Source organism: Muscardinus avellanarius (genome assembly GCF_963383645.1).
Source record: "Muscardinus avellanarius genome assembly, chromosome: 4".
Lineage (NCBI taxonomy): Eukaryota > Metazoa > Chordata > Mammalia > Rodentia > Gliridae > Muscardinus > Muscardinus avellanarius.
The window spans coordinates 38,299,269-38,321,400 of record NC_137789.1 but is presented as its reverse complement, the minus strand read 5'-3'; positions in this window follow the sequence as shown (position 1 = coordinate 38,321,400).

Genomic DNA, 22,132 nt, shown 5'->3' with positions numbered 1-22,132 from the left:
CAGACCTAATTTTATACTTTTTATTTGGAAACAGGGTCTCTTAAGCCAGCGCCGCCGGCTTCGAACCTGCGCGATCCTCCTGTCTCCGCCTCCCAAGGGCGGGAATTACAAGCTTGCACCACCATGCCCGGCTAGTCTTACATCTTAATGGAGTACAAGGTGGTAGAGGCAAACAAGCACATATCACCCAACTAGCCCTTCCCCAATTCCCATCCCCATTTTCTCCCGCCTTCCTCCTTCTCATATTTGGCTTAATGATTGACTTTGATATGTTTGTGAATGTACATCATGTACATTAGAGAATTTCCCTCTTCCCCCTTCCCATCCTCCTCATTTAGGTCACTTTATTTGCTCATCTACAGTTTCTTTCTTCTTTTAGAGTTCCTCCTATGACCCATTTTCTCTCTTGCTTCTGCATATTAGGGAGAGCATTTAATCTCTTATTTTTTTGTGACTGACTAATCTCATTTAGCATTAGGTTCTCCAGTTCTACCCATTTCCCTGTAAATGATGTAATTGTGTTCTTCTTTCTGGCTGAGTAAAATTCCATTGTGTACATATTTCGTAGTTTTTTAATCCATTCATCTGTTGATGGACATCTTGACAGGTTCCATAATTTGACAATTGTGAATTTTTCGGCTATGAACATAGATAATGCATGCGTTAGTTTGGTAGTTTGGTTTCCATTCTTTCGGGTAGATACTCAGAAGTAGTATTGCTAGATCATATGGTAGGTTTGTTTCCGTTCTTCTGAGGATCCTCCACATTGTTTTCCAAGGTGGTTGCACTAATTTGCAATCCCACCAACATTGTATTAAGAATTCCCACTTCTCCACATCCTTGCTAGCATTTGTTATTGTGTATGTTTTTAATGATTACCATTCTAATTGGAGTTAAGTGAAATCTTAGGGTAGTTTTGATTTGCATCTCTCTGATTGCTAATGATGTTGAGCATTTTTTCATGCATTTATTGGCCATTTGAATTTCTTCTTTTGTGAAGTGTCTATTTAGTTCACTTGCCTATTTTTTGTTTGGGTTATTTGTTTTCTTAGTGCTGAGTTTTTCTGAGTTCTCTGTATATTCTAGTTATTAGTTCTCTATCAGAGGAATAGTTGGCAGGATTTTTCTCCCATTCTGTTGGCTCTCTGTTGAGGTTCTTGATAGTTCCTTTTGCTTTATAGAATCTCTTCAGTCTAACTCAATCCAAGGTATTGATTTGCCTTTTAGTTTCTTGTGCCTTTGGGGTTTTGTTGAAAAAGTTTTTACCTGTGCTGATGTTTTGCAGTGCTGGACCTATCCCCTCTTCAAGGAGCTGCAAGGTTGGTGGTCTGATTTCCAAGTCTTTGATCCATCTTGAATTGACTCTTGTTCAGGATGAGAAAGTGGGATTTATTTATATTTTTCTACATATGGTTAACCAGTTTTCTACTTGTTTATTTAAGGCAAAGACTTTTCTATATAATGCTTACTTATATTTATATAAAACAAGTGTTCTATTATTGTAATGGATATGAACCTCATTTCAATAAGGTCAAATGTATATAAATCCCCACATACCAAAATAATTAAGACATTTGATGCTTAACTATCTCCTATGGTGAATATAAAATAATTTTATTTCAGAAAAAATCATTATTATACTTTTCAGAAAGCCATTTGAATAAAGGAAATAGACATCAGTATTGTTCTAACAGCCAAATTGATGAGTTGATTCATTTGGTTTGGGTAATGTGATAGGCAGATACTCCCTCCTACCCTTGTCCCAATCCCTGGAACCAGTGAATATGTTATTTGACATGTCAAAGGAGAATAAAGTTTGCCAACCATTTGGCTTTAAAATAGGTAGAATCTCCTGGATCACCCAGTAACTCCAAGGTAATCCCAAGAGATCTTGTAAGTGGAAGAGTGAGGTAGAGAGATGGTAGCAGGCGAAGGTCTTGGCCTTTGGCAGTTCCATCAAGTCTTCTCATTATAGAGTCTCTATTTACAAAAGGACTTAAATTACAATAACAATATTTCTATAATGTGGCTTTACTGTGTCTCATATCAAAGACTGTGCTAATCAGCAGGCAAGAAAAGAAACCAAAACCCTATACCACTGTCTTTCTATCATCTCCATGTAAGAACTGACCCAGCATTGCAGAAAGGGTTTGTTCCCAGAATGAAATCGGATGGAAAATATCCAGAGCTATCCTGGGGGTCTGCTCTGTCAAACCTGCCTTGAGGCTATATATTAATTTCCTGTACTCTTATCTGTGGGAAGCCACAATATTTTTCAAATGTAGATATAAACCAAAGAACCAAAATTTAAGCACTTTCTGAAGAGACAGTGTGGTCATTTAAGGGGCGCTGGTAGAGACTCAGGGGTAATTTAATTTCAGCCCATCACTACCTTCAGAGCAGTCTGAATGTCAAGCTCATCAATGAAGCTTTTAGGGTCTTGATTTTTCTACATGAAAATGAGATGTTCAGTGATTGAGTTTCCTATAATATAAAGTTGTTCATATCCTCTGAGCTTACTTATGGTATCTGAAAATTCTCCAAAGAGAAGAAAGAGCTAAAGAGACTGCATCTACTTGTGTCTGGACCAGGAAAGACTGAAAATTGTTTTCTGACTGAGTAAAGGAATAAACATTGGTCTTTTTTCTAAGTAATTTGGTTATAAGGGATTTCACCATGAACTCAATTGCCAGTAAAGAATGTTGAACAGAGAAGGAAGCCAAAGAACAGTGGAGGAGGGAGAGTTCTTCAGCAAAGGAAAGTAATAATGAAGTTAAGATGAAGGGAAGATTTCTGATTCCTGAAGGCTATCCACTTGGAAATGAGGAACAGTGGAAACTTCTAGAAGAATAGGGGCTTGGAGTTTTATTCCCATCAGCGTGAGTTCCCAGTCTTTGAACTCCTTAGGAACTCTCCAATTCCTGTTTAGATTCTCAGAACCACTTCAGTATCATATCAACGACTTTTTGCTGAAGCTAGCATAAGTGGACATTCTATAACTTGAAAGCAAATGAGCTCTAATACACACTTATTTTCATGACAGAATTAGTGACACTGACTCCTTGAAACAGAAAAAGATTTGAACATTATCTAGTCCAGTCATTCGCTCATTAAAAACCTTCAATGAGTGCTTTTGGTATGTTAGATACTAGGCTGGCCTGCAGTACAGATTTGTGAACAAGAAAGGCACAGACCATGGCCTTAAGGAGTTTTACAGTTCCTAAAGAATTTCAACAGAACTAAGTAATGAGTGATATAGAAAGATAGCCACGGGACTTAGTCCAGGAGGACCTAACTCAGTCTGCGGTTTCATAGACAGTCCCCCAACGATATTACCCTTGAGTGTAGAACAAAGGAAAGCCAGGCATGGGGGTACACACTTTTAATCCCAGCATTTGGGAGGCTGAGACAGGAGGATTGTGGTTTGGGGTCAACCACAGCTACTTAGTGAGGCCCTTTGTATCTCAGTGAGATCCTGTTTCAAAATAAGAATAAAAAGTAGGGCTGGGGGTGTAGCTGGGAGGTATAATGCTCCTGGGTTCCATCCCCAGTACTACAATAAATAAATAAATAGGAATAAATCTGTTGCATTGGAAGAAGTTTTGATGCAGATAAAACTGTTTTAAAGTCTGCTTAAAACCTCCGGGATGAGAGGTAGGTAGTATGGTGTGTGTAAGGGAATTAACAAGATAATAAGATGGCATAATACTCAGATGATGAGTAAGGGAACATGATGAATTAGGGAATTATGGAGCCATTTATGGAACATTTTGTGAGCCAATGTAACAAGGAGGTGACAGACCTACTTGCTTAAACACATGGCTAGTAGTAGGTAGCAGATTGGAGCCTAGGTCATTTGATTTCAAGACCAATTACAAAGTTTTAAGTAATGCGCTTCTGAAATTTCTTTCCTGATTTCCAACAGCAGCACATGTTCATTTTAGAGTAAGCATGTTTTCTACTAGCACAAATACCACTATATAAATTCCAGGCCTTCCTCCTTGGTTGTACAGCATACAGCTTACACAATGCATGTGGAGGACTTGTGCAACATCCCATGATGACTTCAGAAAACAGATTACCTTTAGAAATTAGACATCTTTAAATTGCCTTATATTATTAGATTGGCCCAGATTATGACATAGAAAAGTTCCAGGATTCAGGTTTGTAGTTTTCAGAATTGTCTGTCCATGTACACAAAGTTTCCCAAAGTTAGATGCTTGTTCATTTTTACTACATAAAACTGCAGATTTGAAGATAGTCTAGAAAATTATGGTCAGAAAAGTATCTTTGGAAAACGATATCAGAATATGATATCTGAATAGTCTATTAAAGAAATTGAATTAAATGATCAATAAAAAATAAATTAATCAGCCGGGCATGGTAGCACACGCTTGTGATCCCAGCATTCGGGAGGCTGAGACCAGAGGATTGCGGTTCACGGACAGCCTCAGCTACATAGTGAGGCCCTCTACAACTCAGTGGGACCCTGTTTTGCCAGGCGTGGTGGCGCACGCTTGTAATTCCCGTGCGTGGGAGGCTGAGACAGAAGGATCGCGCAGGTTCAAAGCCAGCCTCAGCTGGCTTAAGAGACCCTGTTTCCAAATAAATCATAAAAAAAAAAATAGGTCTGGGAGTGTAGCCTGGAGGTAGAAGGCCCCTGGGTTCCATCCCAAGTACCAGTGGAAAAAGAGAGAGAGAGAGAGAGAGAGAGAGAGAGAGAGAGAGAGAGGGAGACCCTGTTTCAAAATAAAGAATCAAATACAGAGCAGGGGCTGTAGCTCGGAGGTCGAATGCCCCTGGGTTTCATCCCCAGGCCCTCCCCCCCAAAAAAAATCAATAAATGATAATCATACTTAATGGTGAGAAACTTGCAGCTTCTCCACTAAGAGCAATAACAAAGTATGGATGTCTCCTTTTATTACTCCTTTCAACATCATACTGGAAATACTAGATAATGCAATAAAACAAGAAAAACAGAAGATATATATATTAAAAGAAAGAAATACAATTGTAGATGACATGATCTTCTCTGTAGAAAATCCAAAAAAACCTGACAACAAAAACAAAATCCTACAACAACAAAATCCTATAGCAAGGTTGCAAGATATAATTAATATTCAAAATTTATTGCTTTCCTAGATACCACCAATGAGCAAGTAGAATTTGAAATGGAAAACATAATACCATTTACATTAGTAAAAGTGAAATACTTAGGTTTAATTTTACAAAACATGCACAATATCTGTATGAGAGAAACTATAAAATTCTAATGAAATCAAATAACTGAAAAAAGAAAAGACTTTTCATTTTCATGGACAAATGAGTCAATATTATCAAGTTATCAGTTCTTCCCATCTTAATCTTCAGATTCAATGTCATCTAATCCAAATAACTGAAAAATCTTTAGAGGGTATCAACAAACTGATTAAAATTTTTGTAATAGTTTATAAATAGACAATAGCCCAAGAAGAGTGAGAACAATTTTGAAGAACTGATATTATTTGACATCAAGACTTAACATAAAGCTACAATAAATAAGACAGTGTGGAATTGGTGAAAGAATAAATAGACTAATGTAACACAATAGAGAGGTCAGATAGACTCAAAGTCCATTTATTTTCAACAACAAAAAAAGGCAATAGAATGGAACAAAGGTAGTCTTTTCAAATAATGGTGCTAAGGGCTGGGGATATAGCTCAGTATTTGAGAACATGCCTACCATGCATAAGGCTCTGGGTTCAATCCCCAGCACTGCAAAAATAAAAGATAAAAAATGGTTCTAAGCCAGATGTGATGTTGCACGCTTGTAATCCCAGTACTTCGGAGGCTAAGACAGGAGGTTTGAAACCAGCCTTGGCATCTTAGTGAAGCCCTCTACAACTTAGTGAGACCCTGTTTTCAACTAAGAAATAAGAAATAAAATACTTAGGAATAAACTTAATCGAGAACTATAAAACTCTCCTTTTACCAAGGAGGTAAAAGACCTCTACAAAATATATATATATTTAACATTGAAAAAAGAAATCGAAGGAGACCTTAGAAGATGGAGAGATCTTCCATGTTCAGGGATAGGCAGAATAAATATCATCAAAATGGCTATACTTCCAAAAATGATCTATAGATTTAATCCAATACCCATTAAATTACAAACATAGAAAAAAATCAATCCTTAAATTCATTTGGAACAACAAAAAACACAGAATAGCCAAAGTAGTTTTCAGCAACAAAAACCATGCAGAAGGAATCACAGTACCTGACTTTATACTACACAGCCATAGTAATAAAAGAAAAAAAATGCATGGTACTGGCACAAAAACAGATACATAGACCAATAGAACAGAATAGAAGACTCAGAAACAAATCTGCATACTTACAGCCAACTGATTTTTGACAAAGGGGCCAAAAACATACACTGGAGAAAAGATTTTTACCTGTTCAACAAATGGTGTTGGAAAAACTGGTTAACCATATGCAGAAAAATGGAAATAACCCCCACTTTCTCACCCTGCATAAGAGTCAATTCAAGATGGATCAAAGACTTGGAAATTAAGCCAGAGACCTTGCTGCTCCTTGAAGAGGGCATAGGTCTAACACTGCAACACACAGGCACAAGAAAAACTTTTTTTTTTTTTGATAAAAGTCTTTAATTTAATTTAATTTTATTTTTTTAATTTTTTTTTTATTGGTGCACTGTATTCATACATCATAGTAGGATACATACTTTTGTAGACATACATGCACACTTTTCCCAGTCAGCCCCCACCCAATCCCCACCCCATTCTCTCCCTATCCCTCCCTCCCATGCTTGGCTTAGTAGTTGACATCTAGTATTATGGCAATTTATCTAAAATTAAAAAATGATAATCTCACATAACAGTTTCATTTGTCTGATACCAAGCTTTTGATGACTTAAAGATAACATTTCAATATTTCTTTTTACTTTCTTTCTTACCAGAGGATATTTTTCTATTTTTTTTAGGTGAAACTATCATATATTTATATTTATTTTTCAGAAAAAAACTCTATCCTAATATGGAATATGGACTCTAGGTACCCAAAACGATCTTGAAAAAGAACCAAGCTAGAAGATATATATTTTCTGATTTCAAACCATATAAAGCTACAATAATTGAAACAGTGTAGTACTATTCTAAAGGCAGATATATAAACCATTGGAGTTAAATAAAAGCCTAGAGCTAAATTCTTCCCTATATTGTCAAGTTATTTTTGACAAGGTTTCCACGAACATTTGGTGGTGGAAATAAAAATCTTTTAACTAAATATTGTTAAAAAATAATAATTACATGGAAAAGAATAAAATTGGACCCTTACCTAATCCAATAGACAAATATTAACTCAAAATAGATAATAGACCTAAATATAAATCTTAAGACTATAAACTTTTAGGAGAAAATCTGGGTCATTAAACCTCACAACATTGAAATTGGCAGTGATTTCTTGGTTATGATTTCAATGGCACAGGCAACAGAGGAGTATACAAACTCCCTAAAAAAAAAAAAAATTGTATATCCAAAGACAATGTAAACAGAGTTAACAGTTACTAATAGAATGGGATAAAATATTTCCAAATGCTATATCTGAAGGTATATTAATATTCCAACTAGAAATCCTAAAAATTAACAACAATAAAGGCAAACAATACCCTTTAGAGATAGGTAAAAGACTAACATAAATAATGAATCTCCACAGATAACCAATCTTAGTTGTCTGTTGGATGGAAACTCTTGTTTCTCTGGTTCTGGTGTGTGTTACCTATTTCTTCTTTGTAGTTAATCTCTTTGAGTATTTTCTCTAGTGCTGGTTTTGAAGACATAAATTCCTTCAGTTTCTGTTTGTCATGGAAGCTTCTTATTTCTCCCTCTAATTTGATAGAAAGTTTTGCTGGGTAGGAAATTTTTGGCTGGAAGTTGTTTTCTTTCAGAGTTGGGAATATGTTACTCCAAGCCCTTCTGGCTCTCATAACTTGGTTTGGGAAGTCTGGAGTGATTCTAATTGGTTTGCCTCTGAATGTCACTTGGCCCTTTGCTTTTGTTGCCTTTAAGATTCTCTGCTTGGCTTCCACATTGGTCATTTTGACAATTATGTGGCGTGGGGATCCTCTTCTCTGATCCTGTCTAAAGGGAGTTCTATAAGTTTCCTGGACCTTTGTATCAACCTCTTGCTCTATGTTTGGAAAATTTTCTGCTATTACTTCCTTGAAGAGATTGTTGATCCCTTTGGTTTCACTTTCTTTTCCCTCCTCTATTCCAATAATTCTTAGGTTAGCTCTCTTAAAATGGGCCCATATTTCTTCAATATCAGATTCCTGCTGTCGGATATTTTTTTCTAGATTAGAAACTATGAGTTCATTTTTGGATTGCTCATCTTCTAAGAGCAAGATTCTGTTCTCCATGTGTTCTAATCGGTTGTTTGTGCTTTGAATTGAGGCCTTTACTTCATTAATTGCATCCTTTATCTCTTTTTGGCTCTCTCTGAGTTCTTTTCGAAGCACCTCTATTATTTCTACAGTTATTTTCCTGATTTGATCTTCTAGAAATCTCTGATTTTCTGTTTTATCGGGTTCTGATATTGTGGGGTTGTGGGCATTAATTGCTCCAGTATTATTCCTCTTTCCCATGATTTCGGATGTTTGTGCCTTCTCTGGGTTCTTCCCTTGGGTCACTATGACTTCCCTTAAGGTGTTCTGGATCTCGAGTCAGTAGTATCTCAGACCCCACTACTCCTTTACTGGGTTTTATCACAGAGTCTCCGACCCAGAGAGTCGATAGAGGCTGCTTTAGACTGTGGGGGGTGCCAGGTTGCACGTTCTCCTATGGTGTGATATCTCTGCCACAGCCCCTCCCCCACTGGGTCAAGTCCCAGGGATTTCTCCTCTGTGTCCCGCAATTTGACTCACTGTTCTTGAGTACGCAGATGTAGCTGTACTGGCCTCGCTGAATTCGCTGCTGCTGCCGCCGGTAGCAATATGGCGCCGCTGCTACGCCCTCGGCTGTGGGGCTGGCGTTTTTCTTCTTGATTTTGATTTCTACTCTGAATCCCTGCAGCGTGTGCTGAGCTCGGCCACTGGGAGCTGTAGATGCTCTCTGCGCGGAGAAATCTCGCCTAGCTGTTCCGCAGTGGCTCACCTCGGCTTGCTGTGGCCGTCTGGTGAATTCGCCGCTGCTGCCGGCAGTATGGCGCTGCTGCCGCCTCTGCCGCGTCCTCGGGCGGGAGGCCGGTGTACCTCCTTTGTGGCTCTGTTCTCAGTCCGCTTTCTCTCTGGATCCTGGTGATTTTTTGTTTCACTGGTGATGGTGTTTTCTGGCTATGAAAGGCGCTGATTTTGTGGTAATGGAGATTTGTTGTTAGCCCCGCTTTTCTCGGTCGCCATCTTCCAAGTCTTTAATTTTAAAGAAGTGAATTAATCAATTTCCCTTTATAGCTAGTGCTTTGGGTATTCTGTTTAAGAAATCTTCGAGCCAAATGTGGTAGTACATGCCTGTAATCCCAGTACTTGGGAGTCCGAGACAGGAGGATCACAGGTTCACTACCTTAGCAACTTAGTGGGGCCCTCTGCAAGTTAGACCCCGGCCCGCCATCTTCGCAGACACGTCCGGCTCCCAAGAAAAACTTTTTCAACAAGATTCCAAAAGCACAAGAAACTAAAAGGTGGATGGATCAATACGTGGGATTTCATTAAACTGAAGAGCTTCTGTACAGCAAAGGGAACTATCAAGAACCTCAACCGAGAACCAACAGAATGGGAGATTTTTGCCACATACTCCTCCGAGAGAGGACTAATATGTAGACTATACAGAGGACTCAAGATACTCAGTACTAAGAAAACAAATAACCCAATCAAAAACGAGCAAGGGAACTAAACAGACGTTTCATGAAAGAAGAAATTCAAATAGCCAATAAATGCATGAAAATGCTCAACATCATTGGCAATCAGAGAGACGCAAATTAAAACTACCCTGAAAGTTTACCTAACTCCAACTAGAATGGCAATCATTCAAAACACAAACAACAACAAATTCTGGCAAGGAGGTGCAGAAGTGGGAACTCTACTACCTTGTTGGTGAGACTGTAAATTAGCGCAACCACTTTGGAAAACTGTATGGAGGATCCTCAGAATGACAATGAACCTACTATATGATCCGGCAATAACTCTTCTGGGTATCTACCCAAAAAAAGGAAACCAAACTACCAAACTAATGCATATATATCTATGTTCATGGCTGCATATTTCACAGAGTTGCTAAACTATGGAACAAACCAAGATGTCCATCAACAGATGAATGGATTACAAAACTATGGAATATATACACAATGGAACTTTACTCAGCCATAAAGAAAAACACAATTACATCATTTACAGGGAAATGGATGGAACTGGAGAACATTATGGTAAGTGAAATTAATTAGTCGCAAAAAAATAAGAAATCGAATGCTCTCCCTAATATGCAAAAGCTAGGGAGAAAATGAGTCATAGGAGGGATTCTAGACAAAAAAGGAGATACTATAGATGAGTAAATAAGGTGACCTGAGGGGATGGGAGGTGGGAAGAGAGAAATTCCCTAATGTTTATGTTGTACATTCACAAACAAATCAATCACTAAGCCAAACATGAGAAGGAGGGAGGGGGAGATAATGGAGTGGGAATTGGGTAAGGGCTAATTGGGTGATGTGTGCATGTATGATCCCACCATCTTTTATTTCATTAAGATGTATGGCTATAATGCCATACATCAATATTTTTATTGATGTATCAATAAAAAGTTTTAAAAAAAGAAATTAAGTTGGGCTGGGGGTTAACGTGGAGGTAGAATGCCTCTGGGTTCAATTCCTACTACCTAAAAAATTTTAAAAAAGGTTCTCTAACAACTGAACATCCAGATTAAAAAATGAATGTAGGTAGACCCTCCTTATATCCTCCACAAAACTAACTCAAAATAGATCATCAACCAAAATGTAAAATGCAAAACTATAAATATAAAAGACCACATAAGAAAAAACTTATATAACCTTTGGTATGGTGATGACTTTTTGGATACAAACCCCAAAGCATGATTTATGAAACAAGTAAGTAGGACTTTATTAAAAAAAAAACTTTCTTAAAATTTCTGCTCTTTGAAAGACAGGGTCAAGAGAGTGGGAAGACAGCCACAGACTGGGAGAAAATATTAGCAAAAGGCACATTTGAAAGAGGACTCCTATCTGAAATATGCAAAGAACTCTTAAACCTCAATAAGAAGCAATCTTTGTTTTTTTCTACGGGTCTGGGGATGGAACCCAGAGACATTTGACCTCCAAGCTACACCCCCTGCCCAATTTTTTATTCTTTATTTTGAAATAGGGTCGCACTGAGTTGCAGAGGGCCTCACTAAGTAGCTGAGGCTGTCCGCGAACCACAATCCTCCTGTCTCAGCCTCCCAAATGCTGGGATTACAAGCGTGCACCACCACACCCGACAAAGAAACAATCATATTAAATTTTTTCCACAAAGACCTTAACAGACACCTCACTAAAGAAGATATACAGAGGGCACAAGAAAAGATGCTCCACATCACATGTCCTTAGGGAAATGTAAATTAAAACAATGAGATACCACTACACATGTATTAGAATGGCCAAAATCTGAGATACTGACAATCACAAATGCTGATGAGGATGTAGGAAACAGAATTCTCACAAGTTATTACAAAATTAAATATACTCTTATTTTTAGATTTCTAATTGTTTATTGGGCTATTACTAATACAAACTATTATTTTTATTTTATTAGTAAATATTAATTATACAGAATAATGGGCTTAATGGTAGCATATTGGTACAAACGTATAACATTATTTGATCAATTTCACTCCATAATAACTCCCCTTAACCCTTTCCTCCTCCCACACTCTGACCCTCTGTCCTATTGGTCTCCCTTCTACTCTGAGGACACTCTCCTTTTCCTCCTCATCCACCCCCCACTAGCTTCCATTTATGAGATAAAGCATATGATACTTGTCATTTAATGGTTGAATTAAACTCTATTGCGTAAATATAGCACATTTTCTTTATACACGTGGGTATACAAGATCTCTGAAGTACACTAACTTTAAATTTTTGTGTGTGTGTGGTACTGGGGGTGGAATCCAGAGGCTTTCTACCTCCGAGCTATACTCCCAGACCTATTTTTTATATTTTATTTGGAAACAGGGTCTCACTAAGTTGCTGAGAGCCTCACTAAATAGCTGAGGCTGGCTTTGAACCCGTGAGATCCTTCTGTCTCAGCCTCCCAAGCGTGGGGATTACAAGTGTGCGCCACCACGCCCGGCTAATTCTTTTGAATAAACACCAAGAAATGGTATAGTTGAATCATATGTAGTTCTAATTTTAGTTTTTTTTTTTTTTTTTTGGTGGTACTGGGATTCCTGGAAACCCTTCTACCTCCGGGCTACACTCCCAGACCTATTTTTTTTTACATTTTTATTTGGAAACAGGGTCTCCTAAGCCAGCGCGTGCGGCTGGCTTCGAACCTGCGCGATCCTCCTGTCTCTGCCTCCCAAGTGCGGGGATTACAAGCGTGCGCCACCACACCCGGCTAATTTTAGTTTTTTAAGGAACCTCCATACTGATTTCCACAGTGGCAGTACAAGCGTGCGCCACCACGCCCGGCTAATTTTAGTTTTTTAAGGAACCTCCATACTGATTTCCACAGTGGCAGCACTAATTTACACTCCCACCAACATAGGTAGAAGAATTCTTTTTTCTCTGCATCCTCACCAGTATTTATTCTTATTTGTATTCACGGTGACTGTCATTCTGACTGGAGTAAGATGGAATCTCAGTAAAATTTTTATTTGCAAAAATAAACATACTCAACATGTGATCTAGCAACTGTTCTCCTTAGTATTTACCAAAAAGAGCTGAAAACTTATGTGCATACAAATATGTGCACAGATGTTTACGGCAGCTTTATTCATACTACCAAAACATTGAAATAACAATGATGTCCTTCAGTAGATGAACAGGTAAACAGCTGTGGTACATCCAAACAACTATTACTCAGCATGAGGAGGAATAAAGTATAAACCACAAAAAGACACAGAAAACCCATAGCTATATATCCATAAGTGAAACAGCTAGTCTGAAAAGGCTCCACGTTGTATTACTCCAACAATAAGACATTCTGGAAAAAGCAAACTGTACAGAAAGTAAAAAGATCAGTGGCTGTCAGGGGATAGTGGGGCAGGAGGGCTGAACCGGCAGAGCGCAGAGGACTTTTATCACAGTGAAACTACTTTTTAAGATACCAAAGGATGGCGGGATGTGTACCCTAAACGGACCACATTGACATAAGGATTATCTTGGGCTAAAGGCATCTGAGAGACAGCATTTAAGATGGGCTTTCTAATCTCCTCCGCTTTTCTGAAAACCTGAGGTACAACTCACACGGGAAAGGTGCCCTCCATGAACAATGAAAAAAGAAACTTTCTGTAATGGGAAGTCATAGCTGGGGGAACTCTCTGCAAACAAACCTTGCTAAAACAATTCTTATCTTCCTTTAGCCTCTTCACATAATTAACTCCTTTTTCATTTTTGCCTGTCTTTGCTGAGTCTAATACAGGAGCATTTAGGTTTGGCCACTTCGTTGAGTCTCCATTTCTTGTTTTTTTTTTTTAATTATTATTGGTGCACTGTAGTCATACATCTTAATGGGGTACAAGATGGTAGTGGCATATGTGCACACTTTATTTATTTATTTAGTTATTTATTTACTTATTTATTAATTGCAGAACTGGGGATGGAACCCAGGGGCATTCTACCTCCAAACTACACCCCCAGCCCTATTTTTTTTATTCTTTATTTTGAAATAGGGTCTCACTGAGTAGCAGAGGGCCTCACTAAGTAGCTGAGGCTGTCCGCGAACCTTGGGTCTCAGCCTCCCAAATGCTGGGATTATAAGTGTGCAACAATATGCCCAGCTTCACTTCACTCATTTAGCCCTTCCCCATGTTCATTTCTTTATAAGAGTTTCTATGTCATATGGAACTTGTATTAAATGTGCATGCTTTTCTCCTGTTGATATCTATTGTGTCAAATTAATTTTAAGTTTCAGGTCAAGCTCCCTGCACCCCCGAAAAAAGCCCTAAGAGATACAGGTAAGTTCTTTTTATTTTTTATTTTTTTGTGGCACTGGGGTTCCTGGAAACCCTTCTACCTCCAGGCTACACTCCCAGACCTATTTTTTAATATTTTTATTTGGAAACAGAGTCTCTTAAGCCTGCATGGCTGGCTTCGAACCTGCACGATCCTCCTGTCTCCACCTCCCAAGCGCGGGGATTACAAGCCTGCGCCACCACGCCCGGCCTGGTAAATTCTTATCTCCCCTACAATGCTATGATGGATACATGTCCTTATAACGTTATACATTTTCTAAACCCATAGAACACACACTAAGAATGTACCTAATACCTACAATGGGCTTGGGCGATGAGGTGCCACTGAAAGCTCATCAACTCGAATGAATGCACTACGGTGGATATTGATAACGGAGGATGCTCTGCATATGTGGGGCTAGGATGTATGAGAGAAATCTCTGCAACTTCCTCTTAATTTTTCTGCCAACCCAAAATTGGTCTTAACAATGTCTTTAAAATGATAGGAGCACATTGTCTTGTCTCTTCCTGGCTTGTGCTTCAAAAAGTTCATTGATTTCAAAACCGGAAGACGATGTGTTCGTTTATTAAGCCACAGAAACAATTTAGAATGTCCTTGCCCCTCTCTTCACTGCTAGATGCTCCGATTCTTCAGTCAAATCCCAAACTGAGCCCTTCTCATAAGGATTCATGAGCCAGAATGGAAGGCCTTGTTCTTCCTGGGAAGGTGCTCTACACGGCTAACTTCCCCTCCTCATTGCAGCAAAACCTCAGGAAGCTACGGAAGCAGTAAAGCGCTTGATTAAGATGCCATCCTCTCCCAGTTAATTGGCAGATCGTTTTAAGAGTCCATGCCTTAGAATTTGTTCTTTCCGGAATGTCATTTTATTTTCCTGCCACCCACATGAAAAGAAAGTCTCTTTTGCTTGTCTTCTCAGTTCCCAAGCCTGATAATAATCACAGATCACAGATTCAGCCTCTTGCCTTGGGGTTCTGACACCACTGCATGCAGGTGCACAGAAATCAAATGTAGCTATGCTGTTTTTTTTTTTTTTCTTGGCCTCTTTGGCCAAGTAGCTACCAAAGAGAGACAGAGACAGAGAGAGAGTCTGAATTGGTAGAAAGATGCATTTCACTGTCCAGCTGCTGAGAAGGCACTGCGGACAATGAGGATTCAGAATACTAACCCTAAAGAGAAGAGTTCAGAGCTTCTCATTCATTGCCCAGCAGGCTGAAAGATGCATTGTTTTCAACAGGTCAGGTGGAAGAGCCCTCCGGTGAATGCAGCGTTCTGAGGCAATATTAAACCATCCATTAAAAAAAAAAAAAGAGCTTCTGAAACCAAAAATTTCAAACATGACTTGGTTCTCAAGGAGCAACCCTATGTCCTCACAGGTGTAGAATAATCAGACATCTAAGACAGCGGTTACTCCAGAAGTATCAAGGCACAATGAGTCCATTTTCATCTGTCTGGTGGACTCTCCGGTTTAATGTTGGCATTCTGAGCACTGTGGTAGGGTTGCAAAATCAGACTGCTTAAAAGAAGAAGTTTTGGGAAGACTTTGCCCTGGGAAGCATTTGAACTTAGGAATATGTTCTTTAAAATGTCAACATTTAAAAATTATAAAACACTATAAAGTGCAATTCAAAAATAAACATTTTACCAAATCATTCCACTATCATGTTCAAGACCTTTATTACATTTTTCTCATGCTCTTTTTAACCTTTAATTTGAAAAGGAAAAAATAAATATGTTACAATAATTATTATTTTACTATTAAATAATAACTATTATTATTAGCTGGTGATCTACTTGGCTTGTCTGCACTTGGCGCTGTGCAGAGGGCTCGTTAAGATGATTCTGTTTGATCGTCCCAGCAGCCTCATCAAGTAAGAACCATTATTCTAAATAATTCTGAAGTAAGAACCATTATTCTAAATAAGAAAACTGAGTCTCAGGAGAGCTCTCGTCCCTTGCCTGAGACTCCTGACTTAATAGGTGGAGATGGGCAGTTCTTGCAAGAATTGAATCCAGAATTTTGAGAAAACAAAGGTTTTGCCTTTTCTTTTCACTCAGTGTGGACTAGTGAATACCTTCAACAAGCTTCTAAAGCAACCATGGTTATCCTTTCTGCATCCTTCTCAGTTGCTACCTAAATTCCAATGAACTGATATCCCATAGTATACTTAATAATGTTATGACTGCTACAGAGTTCTGGTGTTTCTAGATTTTCCCAATTATAAATGATCACATATGAACACCTTGATATATTATCTTTTCTTCTTCCCATTGTTTCTTTAGGAATAACCCTTAAAACAAGGATTACTCAATCATAGGTATAATGATTGCTGTGCTTGTTGGTAGAATTTCTCTTCAGACTTTCAAATGAGCTGTAATTTTTCCATTGCCAGTTACAAGAATTAAATATACCAGTTCTCCACTGGCTTGTTAACACTACATTATATGTTATATATTTATTTATATTTATTCTATATTTGTATATATTTAATTAGTGTTCTTAGCTTAAGACCCTAATAGCTTATCATAATTTGGAGTCTTTGAAGAGGTAAGTGTTTTAAAATATATCATTTTGCTATTTACATCTCTTTGTCTGTAGACTGTATTTGCGACCACTGTTCCTTTATTTATTGAGACTCAGTTTTTGATCCTTCACCAGCTACAGCTCTACACAGTTCCAAAACTGCTATCATTCTCTCCCCAATTTCTAATTTATTCCAGTAAGATTCTTATTACCATCTCAACTCTATGTCAGCCTTTATCCACATCCTTTCCTATATCATGGGTCTTGCCAGAATAGTCTGTAACAGTGTCAGACCATTTTTGACATTTGCTGTCACTCACACACATCTGTAGGTATTCTTTAAAGGATGTGGGATTGAAAAGAAAGAATGAACTCCTTTGCAACTACACCATTCTAGTGCTTCCTATAAGTCTTGCCTGGTGAGATAAAGAGCAGCAGCAGCCTCAGTAGGAATGAAAAGGGGAGAATCTGCTGCTCAGCTGTAAACACTGCAGGGACGGCCGGTGCAGATGACCTGGCTGCTGGTCCATTGGAACTTCATAACCTTGGGTCTGGGGAAGACACAGTGCCTAAAGCCAACCTTCCCATCAACTTTTTGTCTTTCTAAACTCCTTCCATTGCCTTCTGAATTGGGTTATCTGTTCCTAACAATAACCAGAACTTTAACTTATGTTCCCCTCTATAACTATGAAAGTAATTATTTTATATTTTATTATTGAGAAAGACTGCAGAGTATGAAGCAGAGTTGACTCTCTGGAAGACAGGAATAATTCCCTTGCTTTTCACCTACTTCCCTCCCATAATTTTATATGCCTGTAGTTGTATTCTTGCTTTAATGAAAAGATTGCATCAAAATGTAGGGTGTTTTGAAGCATTGAGAAGTTAGGAATTATTTAGTCTTCACATTTTAAGACCAAGGACTTTGCCCAATTTGTTAACTTTATATTCTGCATTCATAGCATTGAATTATATGTAGAATATTGTAGGTTATCAGTATATATTTATCAAATAGATGAATGAATAGATAAATGAATAAATATTTAATTTGAGAGACAAAGACTTCCATAAAAGATATATGACCTGAATTTAGAGAACTGTCTCAAATGTGGTTTCTGCAACTTGGATTAGGGTTTTAGACTGAAAAAAAGGAAAAGAAAAACCAGTTATTATCATTTAGAATTTTCTGAAAATTGATATCCAGTATCTAGAGTGCTTGTCAAAGTAATATGTGCCCCAGTAAAGAAGGAATCTCTACTGAAAAATGGGTACTAAAGGCATTCTGAGCTTCTCCAGGTTGAATCTCAGCTATGAGTGTCCAAATATGTTGTCCTTTGACTCTCAACTTCTCCAAAACAGCACACTTAAAAATATGCAGCCAATATTTGAATTATCTATATTGGCACCAGCCCTTTAGTGCTTTCATATCAGGAAATGGCAAACAACCAGCATGGGACCACAACCAGGCAGCAAGACCAAATGGGAACATTTTAATCATTAGTTATATAAAAACTCATGGTTGGTAAGTTAATCAGAACATGAAATATCAAAGGATAGTGTTTTTGAAAGAGAACAGTCATAAAGATACTGTTGGGAAAAATCTATATATAAACAAGCTTTCCTTCATATGTTGAGTATCTGGAAGCTTCCTGGGAGGAAAAATCAACTGGCTGAACTTGAAATGTTTTACATTTTCAAGTGCAAGTGTGGGTCAATCAAATCATGTGCTTGTGTATAAGCCTATACCTACTGGTGTTGTTCTTCATTCTTTACCTATATGTTGTCCTTTGACTCTCAACTTCTCCAAAACAACACACTTAAAAATATGCAGCCAATATTTGAATTATCTATATTGGCACCAACCCTTTAGTGCTTTCATATCAAGAAATGGCAAACAACCAGCATGGGACTACAACCAGGCAGCGAGACCAAATGGGAACATTTTAATAATAGGTTATATAAAAACTCATGGTTGGCAAGTTAATCAGAACATGAAATAGCAAAGGATAAGTTTTTTTTTTTGAAAGAAAACAGTCACAAAGATACCACTGTGGGAAATATACATATATATGTTATATATAGATTGCACAAGTAGGTATAAGCTTACACACATGCACGTGATTTGATTGACGCACACTCGCACTTGAAAATGTCGATCACTTCAAGTTCAACCAGTTGATTTTCCTCCAGGAAGCTTCCAGATGCTCGACATAAGAAGGAAAGCTCCTTTATATATAGATGGCTTCTTATTTTAAAAAGGAGCCAATGCATCATTATTGAGTACTTACCAAATCAATGTTTATATGTGTTCACTTCAAAAAGGAATGCTATGATGGTAAACTGGTGTCTATGAGGCACACAGTATGTGAGAACTACAAGGCCAAGATCTTCACATACATTAACCAACATATTCTTAAGGGGTATTTTTTAATTCTATCGTCTAGAAGAAACTCTAGAAACAAACAGCTGGTAAGTGGTGGCAGCTGGGTTTGAACTAAGTTGTCGCTGAATATTATGATCCTTGTGTCCAGCCCTGTGTGCCCAGAAACAAAGCAAAGCCTTCCAACACCCAGAGTTAAATAGCCACACATTTGTTGAGCCCCTTTAAGTAATAGCCCTCTAGTAGACCCTATGGGAAGTCCAGCAATGAACACATCGCTACTGCAGTGTTCAAGCTGCCTCCAATCTAGCAGGAGAAAATGACAAATAAGCACATGAAATGCTGTAAAAGGCAGACTGGACCCTGTGCTATCAAGAGATTCAAGCAGAGAGCTCTGTATGTTCAAGACTGGTTGCTCTACCTACCAGAGTGTGTGTTGTGTCTGTCTTCTCCATTATAGATACATTACATGGTGAAGAAAACTCTTTGGCGACCTACTCAGAAACCTTATTCTTCACATAACCCAGGTATCTCTTGGGTTGGAAGTAAAAAATTATAATTCTTTCCAGGACATGAGGCCACTGTATTCTGGTTGGAAAATATTAGGCAGAGTTCTTTCCCAACTCCAAGAAAGAAGAACAGTGAGACCTTCTCTCAGACACGCTTTTTGGGAGGAAAAACTAATTCCTCCCTGATAAGGTTATTTTCAGCATTCAATGAGAAATAGTCACATATCAGCTGGCATCTTTGTAAAAGGAATTCATCATTGTTAGTTGCCTTCTCTCCAAAACTTTCTGAGGAAACAAAGTGCCAGAGATAAACTATGGACTGTATTGCTTGATTTGCTAGTTGTAGTCTACCCCTAAACATTGAAAAAAAAAATGGAAGCTACTCAAAATTAAAAATATTTGGGAGAAATTGAAAATTTACAAAGCTAAGCAAACACAGACTTATTCAGAGCTGAAAGGGGGGATGTGTCCACTGACTTGGTCCAGGTCATCCAGAACACATTCTACCTCTTTCTGTAAGGAGAGAGATGAGCTGTCTCTTCGCCCACTTGCTCTCAATTTTATCTCTTTTTATGTTTGACTATTGTGCAGGGGGTTGGATGCTGAATGCTACATTCCTCAGAACCCTGCCAACTGCCAGTCAGATCTAAGCAGTGGGAATCCCTGGAGGGTGTTCAAGCGGGAAGGCATGGCCAAGACATTGTTCTCTCTGCCTCCAGCTGCATGTCCAGCAGTAGCAGGCAGTTGTGGGCTCCTCTGCCATTTTTTGTCTTTGCAGTAGTTGCAACTATATACTCTACTCTCAGTATTACACTACCCTACGTTATTTTTATTCCTTTGACTCCTACTTTTATAAATCAATCCTTATTTTAAACTTCCTTTGTTTGACATCATTAACATGGTTTCTCTTTTTCTGATAAAAAAAAGGACTAATTGGGTGATGTGTGCATGGATGTGTCTCCACCATCTTTTATCCCATTAAGATGTATGACTACATTGCACCAATAAAAAATTTTAAAAAAGAGTTAAAAATTCCCTTCCGATGACCAGAATCATATTCAACCAAAACAAAGCCCATAACATGTAGTCTAATTGTTTTTACAAGCCTTGTCATGATATTAAGATGTCCTCTGATATTCTGAATTTATGTAGAGTTCAAAAGTTTTCTAATGACAAATTGCATCTCTTCATAGAATGCCAGAATAATTCTGGGAAGGAGTCAATAGTTTTAGGAATTAAAAATGTAGTGATCATGCAGGATATAAAATTCTTCCTCCTACCCTTGCTGTTAGCCAGGTCATGAAATTTTCTACTTAATCAAAAGAGAAGAAAAAGAGAGATCTGAGAATTCACTGAAAATCTAGGTCATTGGACCTCTGTTTAGAAGACTACAAATTCTAAGAGGCAACAACATGGCAGACCAAACGTATCCTCAGTTTTTTCTTTGAGTCTAAGTTTCTATGTACATGGCCTTCCCATTGGTGAACATCACTCCAACCAACATCCGGAGTTTGGCCTGCCTTTAATTTTTAAGACCCCTTTACTACAAAGGCTTAAGAACAGTATTTCTAGACAATCATGGGAAGACTTTGAGCAAATGAAAATGCAAAAACCACCAGGCTTAATGTCAACTATATGGAAAAGTCATTTCAATAAAGAAGGAAAGAAGCAACAGACATTTGCAGCCCTGATAGGTTCTCCAAATACTAGAAAACTCAAGACTGTGCTTAGAATGTGCTGTTCTTCAAGGGAGGCTAAAGATGAGAATGCAAAGCCCAAGAAGGAAGCCATAAAACTCTCTGCCACCCAGCGGCAGTGCCAGAGAAGCAATCATATAGGGGAGTGTAAATTGAGTCGACCGAGGAAGAAAATTCTGAAAAAGATCCTGTTTGCCTTCCAAAGTCCTAGGAAGAAAATTCAATTCAGCAGCTTATTTATTGATCTACATGGGGGCAGTTTGCCTAGCAAATTTTAATTTCCTTTTTGATCAACTGACAAAAGGAAACAATGTGAGCCCTACAATTATCCTGAACAAAATGTCATTTACTTGTCATGAAACTTCTATATTCAGTCAATTGTTTCTTTGTTCTGCTCTCAAATAATAAAGGGAGAAAAATACGTTCTGTATAAGCACAGAACAGAACCTATGTTCCATTCTAACTGCTCATATTGGCCCAATTCCCAACTTTTATATTGAAGCTGGACCATGTTATTATTACTGGAAGTGGTTGTTAATGATCAGCGCCAACCTTTCTGTCTATTAAGCCCTCTCAGCTTCTACTGGCCTTTTATACCATGCTCCTGATGGGGTCCAATGCTGTGCCCATGAATGAAACATTGGTATTGCTATTCTCATGAGCTGACAACAACTTCCAGAATTAAAAAAGCCACCATAATGGGGTATAAATACACGGACACCCTCCCTTGTCTTATTAGTGCAGGCTAAATATATCCTCAGTGCTTTATAGAAACTCTTAGGTTTTTTTTTTCTTTTTGGGGGACAGGGGGCTGAACCACTACTCCTATCACCTCTACAGACAATGCATTCAG